The sequence below is a fragment of the Gossypium hirsutum genome, chromosome A05 (genome assembly GCF_007990345.1).
Source record: "Gossypium hirsutum isolate 1008001.06 chromosome A05, Gossypium_hirsutum_v2.1, whole genome shotgun sequence".
Lineage (NCBI taxonomy): Eukaryota > Viridiplantae > Streptophyta > Magnoliopsida > Malvales > Malvaceae > Gossypium > Gossypium hirsutum.
This window is the reverse complement of record NC_053428.1, coordinates 4,395,607-4,408,441: the sequence shown is the minus strand read 5'-3', so window position 1 is coordinate 4,408,441 and position 12,835 is coordinate 4,395,607. Positions and strand designations below refer to the sequence as shown.

The 12,835-nt window shown below is 31.8% G+C and overlaps 1 pseudogene; it reads right to left on the bottom strand.

Moving 5' to 3' along the window:
- Window positions 1–663: 663 nt before the first annotated feature.
- On the bottom strand, window positions 664–3,164 carry LOC107941865 (vacuolar-processing enzyme-like; annotated as a pseudogene).
- Between the last annotated feature and the right edge of the window lie 9,671 nt (window positions 3,165–12,835).

The following is a 12,835-nucleotide window of genomic DNA, read 5'->3' as shown; positions in this document are numbered from 1 at the left end:
GCGCACAATTATGATTATGGTTAATTATTATACAGTTGTAAGTTGTAATTTAAGAAAAAGAATTCCTAAATGCGTGTTTATTTAATAATTTTAAAGATTAATTTTCTAATAAATTGGATAATTTATTTATGAAAATAGTTATAAAATGAAAATAATAAATATATTTTAGTTATGGTTTTACTATGCTTGATATGCCGGTGTCATTCTTCATCTGTTTATGCTTTAAATTATGTAATTGTTTTTGCATTATATTTTACTTATGGTTTACTATGTTTGTACTTGTAATGATTAATGAGTGAATAAATAATCTCCGAAAGCTTTGGTGAAGAGTTTTCATATAGAATCGACGTGAGAGCCCTCTATGGACCGTAACTATTATTAATTTGATCTCTCTCCAGTAATTAATTGGATGGCATATATATTTATTCACATTCCATCTCACGAAAGAGAGAAAGGAAAGAGAATGTTATTAGATAACATAGGGACATTGTCTGAATCATTCAACACGTGTTAAAACATTTCATACAATCTTATCCGGACTTTTATTCATTTATTCGTTTACACCCAACAAGCATATTTATGTAGAACTAAGCAACAAGGTTCAGTGCTAATACTAAACTTCATGAACAAAAATTTCTAGATTTTTTACCTTTATTCTATATTTTATGCACTGAACCCTTTCTAAAAAGAGCTTCAATGATCGGTATGAATGCCGACACAGGCTTGTGCCGATGCTTCAGCCATCTGTTCGATCTGAATTCCAGCATTGCAGATGTTTGCGAAGGAACGCATGTATTTCATCCCATACTGGGCCAGCTTTCCACAGTGTGTTTCAAAAGTTTTCACCTGCGGAGCCGAACCGAGCAAAGTATCTTCTTAAGTAGCAATATACAAAATATAAGGCAACAAAAAATGAGAATCAAGAATATTACCATTTCCTTAAGGCATTTCCAATCATCGAAAAGAGGTTGTCCAGCTGGTCGAACGACGTTCAAAACAGTTCAAAACAGCTGGGCCTATTTCGGTTCCGAATAGGAGGTTGCCGATGAGTTTCACACTGGTGTCTATATGCATTCTATGAGACATGATTTCAACGAGCTGCTTTTGAGCTTCAGCCTTCTTAGCAGAGCCTTCAGGTGCCTTGCGATACTGCAAAGTAATGTCCATTGCTAAATGTCTTATATTATGTGTATGGGTAACTAATTATATTCTGACCAATTGAAGGGACAAAAAATTCTCGTGTTTAATTTATAGAATTCAAAAGACACAAGGCACAAACCTTCTCCCAAAAATGGACAAGATCGGCATCGCGCTGGTTAATAGCTGTTGTTGGTGGCTGCAAGTTATATTTTGCAGTATTTTCACCAAAGTATACAGAGAGATTGTCCAGGCTAAGCACAATGTCACCGTATTGCATGACATAAGAGCGGGTTGTCCTTTTCTTTACCTGTAAAAGTTGGGAAAATGAAATTGCACATAATCATAGATCTCAACAGCAATATAAACTTAAATTTGATATCAAAAGAAATTTGGACGGACCTCTAGGTATAATTTCATAATTTCTTACATTTAAAATAAATAAAATATTGGCAAAATACACAATTTTCTAAAACCATACATTCTGATATTGTTGCCGCAAAGTCTCGGTCCGCGGATCATGTGCTTCTCTGCACAAAAGAACCCTCAACATTAGAAAACTTCCTAATTTAGTCCAAACACTAATAGAAGCAAAATTGCTCGTATGTCACCCACTTTGCTCCTTGACTATTTGTCCATATATTATTAATTGTTAATTTCAGAACAAGGTGAAGCTATGGAATCAATGGAAGATGCTGATTAAATATACAACATTAAGAGATATGGAGAAAACAAATATAGGCAAATGATGAACATGCTTGGAATGGATCCATTATATTTATCCATACCTGTCTTCTATCCAAGCAACACTGTATAAGTCACCCAAACAGGTATCGTACTCTGGGGGAGCACTTAGTTGGCCTCCAGGACAATAGGTTGCAAAGCTACTCTCTGTTGCATTCGACGCTGTGGTCGCATAGATATTCAAACCTTTGGGATCAAGAAGACCGTCGAAGATACTTCCCGACTCACAAGCTTCACTATAGAATACCTACAAAGTTACATGTAGACAATACACTCAAATGGCACGAAAGTGATGGATGATGGGTACAACAACTGTGAATTATTGACAACAACAATTTACCAAGCTTTTATAAGTTCCTGAAGCATGCTTTTTCCTTAAAACCCAGTTAAGATCGTTAGCATAAATATAACTATCGTCAGGCATCCCTGGATTAACATAAAAACGAACGTTAGTACGTAACTGTAAAAACTAGTGTCAATTTTCAAGCTAAAAACCATATAATCCTCCTTCATAGTTATAAGGCTAAGGTGAATTATTAAGGAGAGAGTACTAACCAGGCACACCGGAAGCCCCATGGTCACTGTAGAATATGAAGATATGATCATTAGGGCCACTATTAACAACCTTCCCACTACCGCCTGTTATAGCAGATTTGTTTCCGAGGATAACACTGAAAATGTTGTTAACAGTGACATCGGCTCCTGTATAATCCTACATAATTACACCAATTATGGGATAATGAGAATCATATTAATTGTACAATTATTAATCAATTACATCGTTTAAAAATAAAGCAGTAGCCAAGAAAGAAGAAGATACCTTTGGAACTCCATGATAAACATCAGAGCCGTTAGGACTGTTAATGATGATTCCTGGCCTGGGGTTATTTTCATTGTAAGCGATATCATCATACATAAAGACAATAATATTTTCATCTTTCAGACCACACTTCCTCAGGAGTTGATAAGCATGACAAACATCAGCCTGAATAAGTTTACCTTTGTTAACAAAATTATAATATTTTGAAGTGATCCTATATATTTTTAAAAAATATCATGGGGAAATATATGACCTGATGCCTGTAATTCTCATACCCACGAGATCCAGCTATCAGGACCGCCCATCTGGTACCACCAACTCTATCATCGTCGCTTTGATGGAAGAACTTATAAGCTTCGGGCGATACTAACCGTAGGAGTTCCCCGGTGGCATCTCTATGGGCTGTAACGATTCCGGTCACGGATAAAAGAAGAAGAAGAACACCAGCCACGAGAGTAGTCATTATTTACCCAAGCTTTGATCAAACTTGAATTAGATAAACAAAACAAAATGATATTGATGATAATGCAAAAAATCAATGCTCTGCACTGCTTATATATAGTTGCATGCATGCATGCATAAGCAGAAGTAGGGATGCATTTCGAGGAAAACCTTGGGTGGTGGTCCACTTGAATTTCGTTGGCTTTTTCTTGGATCAACCCAGTCCCATATGTCCATTACGTAATATGAATACATTGACTTTGAATTTTTTGAAATCAAACCTTTTCTTATTTATTGAAACAAACCTTTCAGTGACATGGCATTTGAATGTAATATGAGTTTGGTTCCGTCGAATGTTAAAAATAACAGTGGGTGGGATTAGTTTGTTTAACGATGAAATCAAATATTACAATGATTAGATTTGTGATTGAACATTTTTTAACAATATGCAATAATAAATTCTGATATTAAGAGATCACACATATATTATCTATAGTTTTTTTACAATAAATATTTTTTTTTGAAAAGAGATTAATATAGAACACGGTAATAAATCAAATCCAAATTTGTCATAAAAAAAATTCAATTGGAGTATACTGTTGGCATGAGGAAGATGATATTATTTTGGTCACATATACTTGATGTACACTAATAATCAAAATGTTTTATATCACCAAACAATTAATAACTTGATTGAATTACCAATTGAAAAAAGAAAAAACCTTGATTCAATTACCAACGGCTGTCATTTTCTATGATGCTAGTTTACGTCATGCTATGGTACACAAGGCTGTCCATTGATAATGTCCATTGATAATAGTTCATTTTGTTAGATTTGTAAAATAAATTTGAAATAAAATTTACTAAATCAGGATTTATTATGTCAAATTATCAAAAATAAATTAAGAACAAAACTAGATTCGGATGCGTACCTAAATCCATGAATTCTTTGAATTTTTTTCGGTTCTTGGAAATTTGATATTCCAAATTAGCACACAAGAAATTCAGAGAATATTTGCTCTTTCCTAAAGATGGGATATTAGAAAAGATATATTGTGTGAAATTTAGGGACCATAACTCTAATAAATATAACTTTGACATAATAGCCCTAATTCTTAATTAACTGATCGCGTGATTTCGTGATAGGTTTTAAATATTTATAATTACTCGTTCTTGAACTAACTATTATCGCGATGTAGGCAAGTGTACCTATCGAACAGTAGTATAGTTTTAGTAAGACCGGATTGTCGAACCCAAAGGAACTAAAAGTACTAGTAATGACTGTCTTTTTATTATCTAGCCTAAGAATAAAGAGGTTTTGTTTTAATTGACTAATTATCTAAACTAAGAACGCACAGAGAAAAGAATTGGGGAATTGCTTTTGGGAAAAACCGATTGACTTGAGACAATACCTAAGGAAAAATCCACTTAGACTTTACTTGTTATTCTAGCTCTGAATCGGACGATTTATTCATTCAACTTGTTCCGTAGAGATCCCTAAGATATGTTATTATCCCTATTCAAGACTAATAACGTCTAATCCCTAGATTGAATAATCGAGACTTTTCTCTAATTAACACTATAGGGTTGCATTAACTCAACCTATGGATCCCCTTATTAGGTTTCGCCCTAATCCGGCAAAATCTTGTCACCCTATGTCTAGGCGCGCAATCAACTCCGCTTAATTATGATAAATATACTCTTAATCAGGGTCTATTCCTCCTCTGAATAAGAGCTTATCTTGAATCAGTATCCTGGGATATCAAAACAAGAATCAAGAACACATAATTAAGAACAAGTTAAATATTTATCATACGATTCAGAAAATAATAACAAGATTCGTCTTAGGTTTCATTCCCCTTAGGTATTTAGGGGATTTAGTTCATAATCAAATAAGAAAACATCTCAGAATAATAAAGAATACAAAACATAAAAAAAACCAAAACTCCTGAAGGGGAATTGAGGAGAGATCTTCAGTCTTGATGATGAATCCGGCTTCTGAGATGAATCAATCGGCTTCCTTGGAGTAATTCCTTACTCCCTATTCTCCGCCTCTCCTTTTCTCCTCTTCTAGGGTATATTTATAAGCTTTGGAATGCCTATGAGCCCTCAAAAGTGGCCTTTTCTGAATTGGACTTAACTTGGGCTCAGCAGGGACATGCCCGTGTGCGATTACTTCAGGCCGTGTTCGAGCCTGTTAGAATGGCACGGACGTGTTCTATACCCGTGTGAGTCGTGCTTCGATTCTGCCAGATTGACACAACCGTATGGGCTGCCCGTGTGAGGAAGTCCAGGCCGTGTTGAGTTTGTACTTTGGCCCATTTTCTCCGTTTTTGGACCGTTTCTCGTTCCTTTCGCTCTCTTATGCTCTCCTAAGTATAAAACATGAAATTAAAGCATTATGAGCATCGAATTCACCAATTCTAATGAGAAATCATCTATAAAATGCATTAAACATGGGGTAAAAATATGTATAATTTATGGTTTATCATTAGCCCATCATTAATTAGAAATTAATTAGAACTCAATTACCAGAGTATCTACACATATTTAATCCATACTTTATTTAATAATTAAAGCCCAATAAACCTTAACTAAATTAGATCATTTTTAATTTAGGCTAAGCTATCATGATAGTAAATAATAACATGTAATTACCCTTATTATATATGTGATATCCATATTTTCTAACAATCTCCCACTTGGACCACATATATATACTAATTACTCTATAATTACATGTCATTATATAACCTTATGAGCTCAAAATTTTACTATCATATCCAAAAGGTATTCCGAACAATCTCGTCCATTAATTATATTAACATAGAACCAGGGCAACTTTCGTTACATATATCATAACTAAATCCATCCATGATCACGTATATTAAAACAACCAAATGACATAAATCAAGTATAGATGTGTAGTATGGAAATTATATGCAATATGATCTAAAAATGTCTATTTCAAACTGGTCCTCCTTAGTGAGATCAAACCTTACCAAAATCAGAGTGTGAATCAACCAAATAAACTTTATTTCTGTAAAAAATAAACTTAATATCTTTAAACTGAAATAACTAAAAATGTGTCTATAACATAAAATCATTTAAAAATAAAAACTCTCACTAAAACCAAATATCCTTTAAATGACATTACTCCCATATGAGTAGTGTGCTCTTATAAAACCTTAGGTGTAGTTCTTTAGTAAGCGAATCTGCAATCATGGAGTTTGTCCTAATATATTTATAGGTAACTAACCACTTTGAACTTTTACTTTAACAACCAGGAACTTAAAGTCTATGTGTTTTGACTTTGATGTGCTCCTGTTGCTATTGGAATAAAAAGTTGCAATTTATTTTCACAATTTGCATCTTAGTGACAAAATCTTGTATCCATATTTCATCAAAAACAGAGTCTATATACCTGATGATCTCTAATTGATTAGACCTTCGATATGTGAGTATGTAATATTTTGTTCTCTAAAAATACCTTATAACCCTCTTGGATGCTATCCAATGGTCCAAACCAGGGTTGCTTAAAATATCTGCCTAACATCCCAATAGTGTACACAATATTCCAATGTATACAAACCTGAACGTACATTAGACTTTCCACTGCTATAATGTAAAAAATCTTATACATTTTTGCAATATCAAAATCATCCTTAGGGCATTGATTGAGGCTATACTTATTATTGACAAGCAATATGTCATTAACATTTAAAACTAAATATAGAACCTTACTCCCACTAAACTTATGGTATATACAATTATCGACAAAATTCATCTCTAAACCGATTGAGATAATCATTTGGTAAAATTGTAATACTATTGACGAAAAGTATGCTTAAACCCATAGATGAAGTTCTTTAATTTGCAAATCATTAACTTTGCATCATTAGACACAAAGTTTACTAGTTGCACCATATAAATGTATGATTAATGTTACCATTGAGAAATTATTAACTTAATATTCATCTGATACAACTTAAGGTCAAAATATTCCACTAAAGCCATTATAACCCATTCTTTAGTGGATCTTTTTAATGACATTCATTCTTGAGGTTGTTGAGTTTGTTCTTCTGGAACAATTACCTCATTTTAATTAGAGAATTGTTCAACATTGTCTTATTGAGGTTCTGGATTCACTTCTTAATCAATGATCGGTATGAGAACATAAACATCGTCAAAAGTGATAGTAGGAACTGAGTGAGAATTCAATTCCTCCTTAAAAACAATGTCTCTAACCTTATTTCTCCCTCCAAACTCAACATCCTCAAAGTATGTTGCAATTCTCATCTTAAAAGTATTCCTAATTGTGAGATAATAAAACTCATAGCCTTTAGATCGCTTAGAATTTCCTTGACCCTTATACTTTATAGATATCAAAGAAGTCAGAAGTGATGTCATTTCAACCTTAACATTTTTAGCAAAACATTTCTCAGTTTTGTCAAGAAAACCTTGGCCTAATTAATCTTTTCAGATTTTGTACCTCTAAAGGCTTATGAAATTTTGTGCTTCATGATCATTAGAGTCATGCAATCCCACCTCTCAAAATCTCTTTTAACGTAAGGGGTGTTTTTCGTAGTGAAAGGTGCGAGTTGTTTTTCCCTTAGTATAAGGTCTATGTTCATATAGCCAAGCACTATAAGTAAGTGTATTTTCCATTCATTGAAATTAGTCTCATTAAGCATGGGTATAAAATTTATATTAGCAGATATTGTGGCAGTAGAATATGAATTAGCTGAATATAGAACGAAAAATAAATAAAAATAAGCTCATATCAATATTCATAAGTAAACAATAAATTCAGGATAATCGCTAATCCTATCTCAAGATGCCAAACACAACATTAATATCAAGTCTTTGGACAGTAGCATTAACAGTAAGCGATACTCTTGTTGTAGCAATCAAACATTGACAATAAATTATGTCAAACAATTAATTAATCTTTGGACTAAGTTATTGTGTAACGGCCCAAATTTCAGTGATATCGGAACAGTGATTTGAGATCACTAAATCCGACAAGTATGTTTAAAAATTTAATAAATTAATAATTATGAGTCAAGTGTGAATTTAGAAGAATTTTGAATTAGTGAATTTTGTGTAAAAAAAAAGAGAGAAAAGAATTTATAAGTAAATTGGGTCTAAAACGAGGTATCGAGACCTCGAATTCATAAACCGAGCCATAAATATTTTTAGAAATATTTATGGAGTGTAAATAAGTTAGTATTAAAGTTTCGTCAAGAAATTTTAAGATTTCGGTAGTTAATTAGGTGAAAAGGACTAAATTGAACTAATTGTAAAATTGTGAGATGTGATTAAATAGCTTAAGTATTTAAAAAGATGGATTTAAAGAGCAATTAGACCCAAAGGTTAATGGCTGGACGGTTTGGGTATGAAATAAGCAAGAAAACAATGTGAACAAGGGGCAAAATTGGAAATAGCATAAAAGTTAGTAATTAAATAATGATGTAATTGAAAAATCTAGACATTTTCTTCATCTTTCTCAGCCAGAAACGTCGTACCAGGTCTCCCATGATGGTTTTTCATATTTTTACACCATGTAAGTTCAATTTTTACTATTTCTTAGTAATTTTTATGTTTTGGTGACTTTTACAATTAGGTCCAATCATCTAATTCATTAGTTTTTGATTTGGTGGGTGAAATTGGAAGTTACCCTGGCTGAGTAAGGGTAGTATATGATGACTTATTATGAAATTGAAGTTCTAATTTCATATTAAGGTTGTTTTATTAAGTCATTTTGATAGAAAATGGTATTTAGGACCTAATTGTGAAAAAGTTGTGAATTAGATGTTGGTGTTGAAATTGAGAATATAAAAGGTTGTGAAATAATTTATAATGATAAAATAAAGTGTTAATTTAGAAAAAATTAGTTCAATTGATGGGTGAATTGAGTAGGGACTAAATTGTAAAAACTGTAAATTTTAGGGTAAAAGTGTAATTTCGAAATTTGAACAGCATAAATTGTGAAGTGAAGTAGAAATCAAATAAATGCTAATGAGTAGAAATAATTTATATTATAGATCAAGAGAAACGAGATTCAAGTCGTGATCGAGGGAAAAATAAAGTTTACGAGGAATAGGCTCGATTGCTAATATTTTATATCGAGGTAAGTTCATATGATTTTTAATAATGCAATGTGTAATTTAATGTTTTGAAATGAAAATTTCATGAATGATATAGTATATTATTGTATATAAAATGTCATTAAACTGTGATAATTGTAAAATGATATTTGAATAAAAGTACAAATTAAATGGAACAACGGACTTGAGTACTTTCATTCAGTGGCTAAGACGAATTGACGGAAAAGACCATGGTTGGACCATGGCAGCATGTGAAATGTGATTTCCGTATAAGACCATAGCTGGGCTATGGCTTCGGAGAAATGTGATTTGTGCTTCCGTATAAGACCATATCCGGGATATGGCATCAGTGTGATATGTGCTACTGTATAAGACCATATCTGGGATATGACATCAGTGTGATATGTGATCCGTATAAGACCATGGCTGGGCTATGGCCTCGGTATGTGATATGTGACTATGTGCAAGACCATAATTTTACTATGGCATTGTGATAATGAGGTACTCAATTCCGTAGTTGTTCCCTAATTTGATTATGAACGAAAATGTAAAATGGCCCGAAAAGATTAAGAATTGGTGAATACTATGAAAATGACACGATTTGGAATAAGTTCTTGATACTTGATGACATTGAGATTATGGATCTATGCTTATGAAGCATAATTATGTGTTCTTACCATGATGGATGAAATGATATTGTATGGATTTAGTGAATAATAGTGGTGAATGAATAAATATGGCCTTGGCAGTTTTGGATTACTGCAGTAGTGTAACTTTTCAAATTCACCATAAATTGTGGAAATTGAGTTAAGGGCTGAATAAAATATGAGATTAAAGCCTGATGAGTCTAGTTTCATATAGAGGAAACGGTGCATGCAATTGGATTTTATGTTATAAGATATTTTAATTGTTGTGAGACAGAGTTTGAATGACTTCGAGATCCCCTGTTCTGATTTTAGAAAATCATTAGAAATTGTACAATTGTGGTGTTTTATCTTAAAAGCATGTTTGTAATTGCTTATTAATTTCATATGGACTTACTAAGCATTTATGCTTACTCCCTCCTTTTCATTCCTTATAGTTTAGACAAGCTAGCTCGGAAATCGGGAACGGTCAGAGGCCCACTCACACTATCCGTATACCATCTTGGCATAATGGCTTGTATATTTTGAGTATGGCATGTATAGCATTATAATCATTTTGTATATATGGTCTTATGATATGGTTATTGAGTGGTATGGAAATGCTTGGTAATGATTAGCCATTGGAATGGCTAATCATGATCATATTTGGTGTTATGTATGTCAAATTGCTAGCTAATCCATGGAAACCATGAAATAGGTAAAATTTACCATAAAATAGATTCAGACAGCAGTAGAGATGAGAATTTGAAAAATCACTAAAAATAGTAGAAATGGAATTAAATAATGAATAAGTTATGGAATCGAAGCTTGATGAGTCTATTTTCATATGGAAGAAGCGAAACAGGTATATGATCTATATTTTATGAGATGTTTAAATTTTTGTGAAACAGGGCCAGAGCGATTTCTGGATCCCCTGTTCTGAATTTGGAAATTCACCATAAATTTTAAAAAGATAATTAGAAGTCATGCTTTATATGTAAAGATTCCTTATTGAGTCTAGTTTTATTAGAAACAAACTTCATAGTCATTTAAGCTCTGTACAGGGAGATATCTGATTCGTAATACACAGAGGTCAGAGTAGTCGAACCCTGAAACAGGGAAGACTTTAACTAATAAACTGTACTAATTGGCCCAACCAAAAATTCTAGAAAAAAATTAGTAGATAGATATATGAGTCTAGTTTCAGAAAAAATTTACAGAATTGGATTTTGAGTTTCGGAACTCGAGATATAAATTTTTAAGCAACTATGACGCAGTTGGACAGCTTGTCCGAATTTGTTTAAGTGCTCAAATAAGTTTAGTAATGCCTCGTGCTCGACTCCGGCGACGGTCTCGGGTAAGAGGGCGTTACATATTGCTCACATAAAATACCTTACAATTGTCACACATTTATCACCACAGATGTCGTTGAAATTCTGCCAAATATTAACTTACCTTTGGGTCAATTAATAAACGTATGAATCACAAAAACATATAATCATCTTGATATTTCAAATAAATTAATCTACACAAAAAGAGGTCATTTTGGTGGCATTTTGTTTCAACTAATCTATTCAAAATATTAGACATCCTTAATTAAAACCCAAAGCCAAAATTTGAATTTATTTGTTTCAAAATATTTCTTTTAATTTCATCGTTCAATCAAATTAAAAGATACTAGTATATATATGTATATATAGTTATCCCAAAACAACATACAGTGATGTTGGCAAATATAATAATAGTTGAATAAATCATAAATCATAAACAACTTCACATAAGACTTCAAATTTAAACCAAAATAATTTGAATAAAGGGAAACATCATCTTAAGATATCAGACACTCCATTAATATTTCATCTTTGGACAAAATATTAACTTGTAAGTGATATCTTAATGTAGTAATCAAACATTGACGATAAGAATATGTCGAACAATAAATCTTCCTTTGGGCCGATTTATTACTCACGTGTAAAACTGAATAATTGTCACATTATTATCACCATAGTTGCACATGTAATATTATTAACCTTCATTTGGGCCGATCAATATCAACATAACTTAAGTTACATGCACACAAACTTTTATATTTTAAAACAAAATAATTTATACAAAAAAAATCACTTTGGTGACTTATTGCTTCAATTAAGTTACTTTAAAAAACATATATTCAAATTTAAAATTTACCCAATAGTCAGATATCAAAACTATTTTTTTTATTGCTTTATAGACTTTGAAATAACCCAAAATAGGGTTGTCTTAATAATACAATAAAAAAAATCGAAAACCTTAATCTTTGAGATTTTTTTTCCAAAACCCTATAAATCAAAACTAAACAGAAATAATATAGTGGTTCAAAGCCAAATAATTAACAAGCACATGTAATTATAATTTTGGGATAGATAAAAACACCAAAGCAGTTCATGTATATACATGTATTCATAATCAAATAGAAAAACTTATCTTGCATATACAATGTAAATACAAAATTGTATTTATGATTAAACAGATATTCGCATGAATACTTGAAAAATATTTTCAAGCAAATAAATCTCAAAACAAAATCATAATAATTACTATATCACATAATTCAAACTATAAATCATATCATCATAACTTAACTAAATATTTGAGATCATAATATGCCAATATCAAATACTCAAAGGAAAATAATGTGAATTCATCCTTAAAAAACAATGCAAAACAATAATCTAAATAGACTGGAACATAAAAATCCTTTGAACCAAATCATTAAAAACAACACTATGCATAGATTTTATGCAAAATCCAAGAATAACTTTCTCGTTTATTTTCTCAAATAGTCGATTAACAATGAATTTAAAGAAGTCAATAGACATATCTGTTACTTTATTGCCTAAAATAGGTTGAAGCATAACTTAATCCATAAATCGAATTATTAAAAAAAAAACAAAACGTAAATCAAATTCTTTAAAACTAAC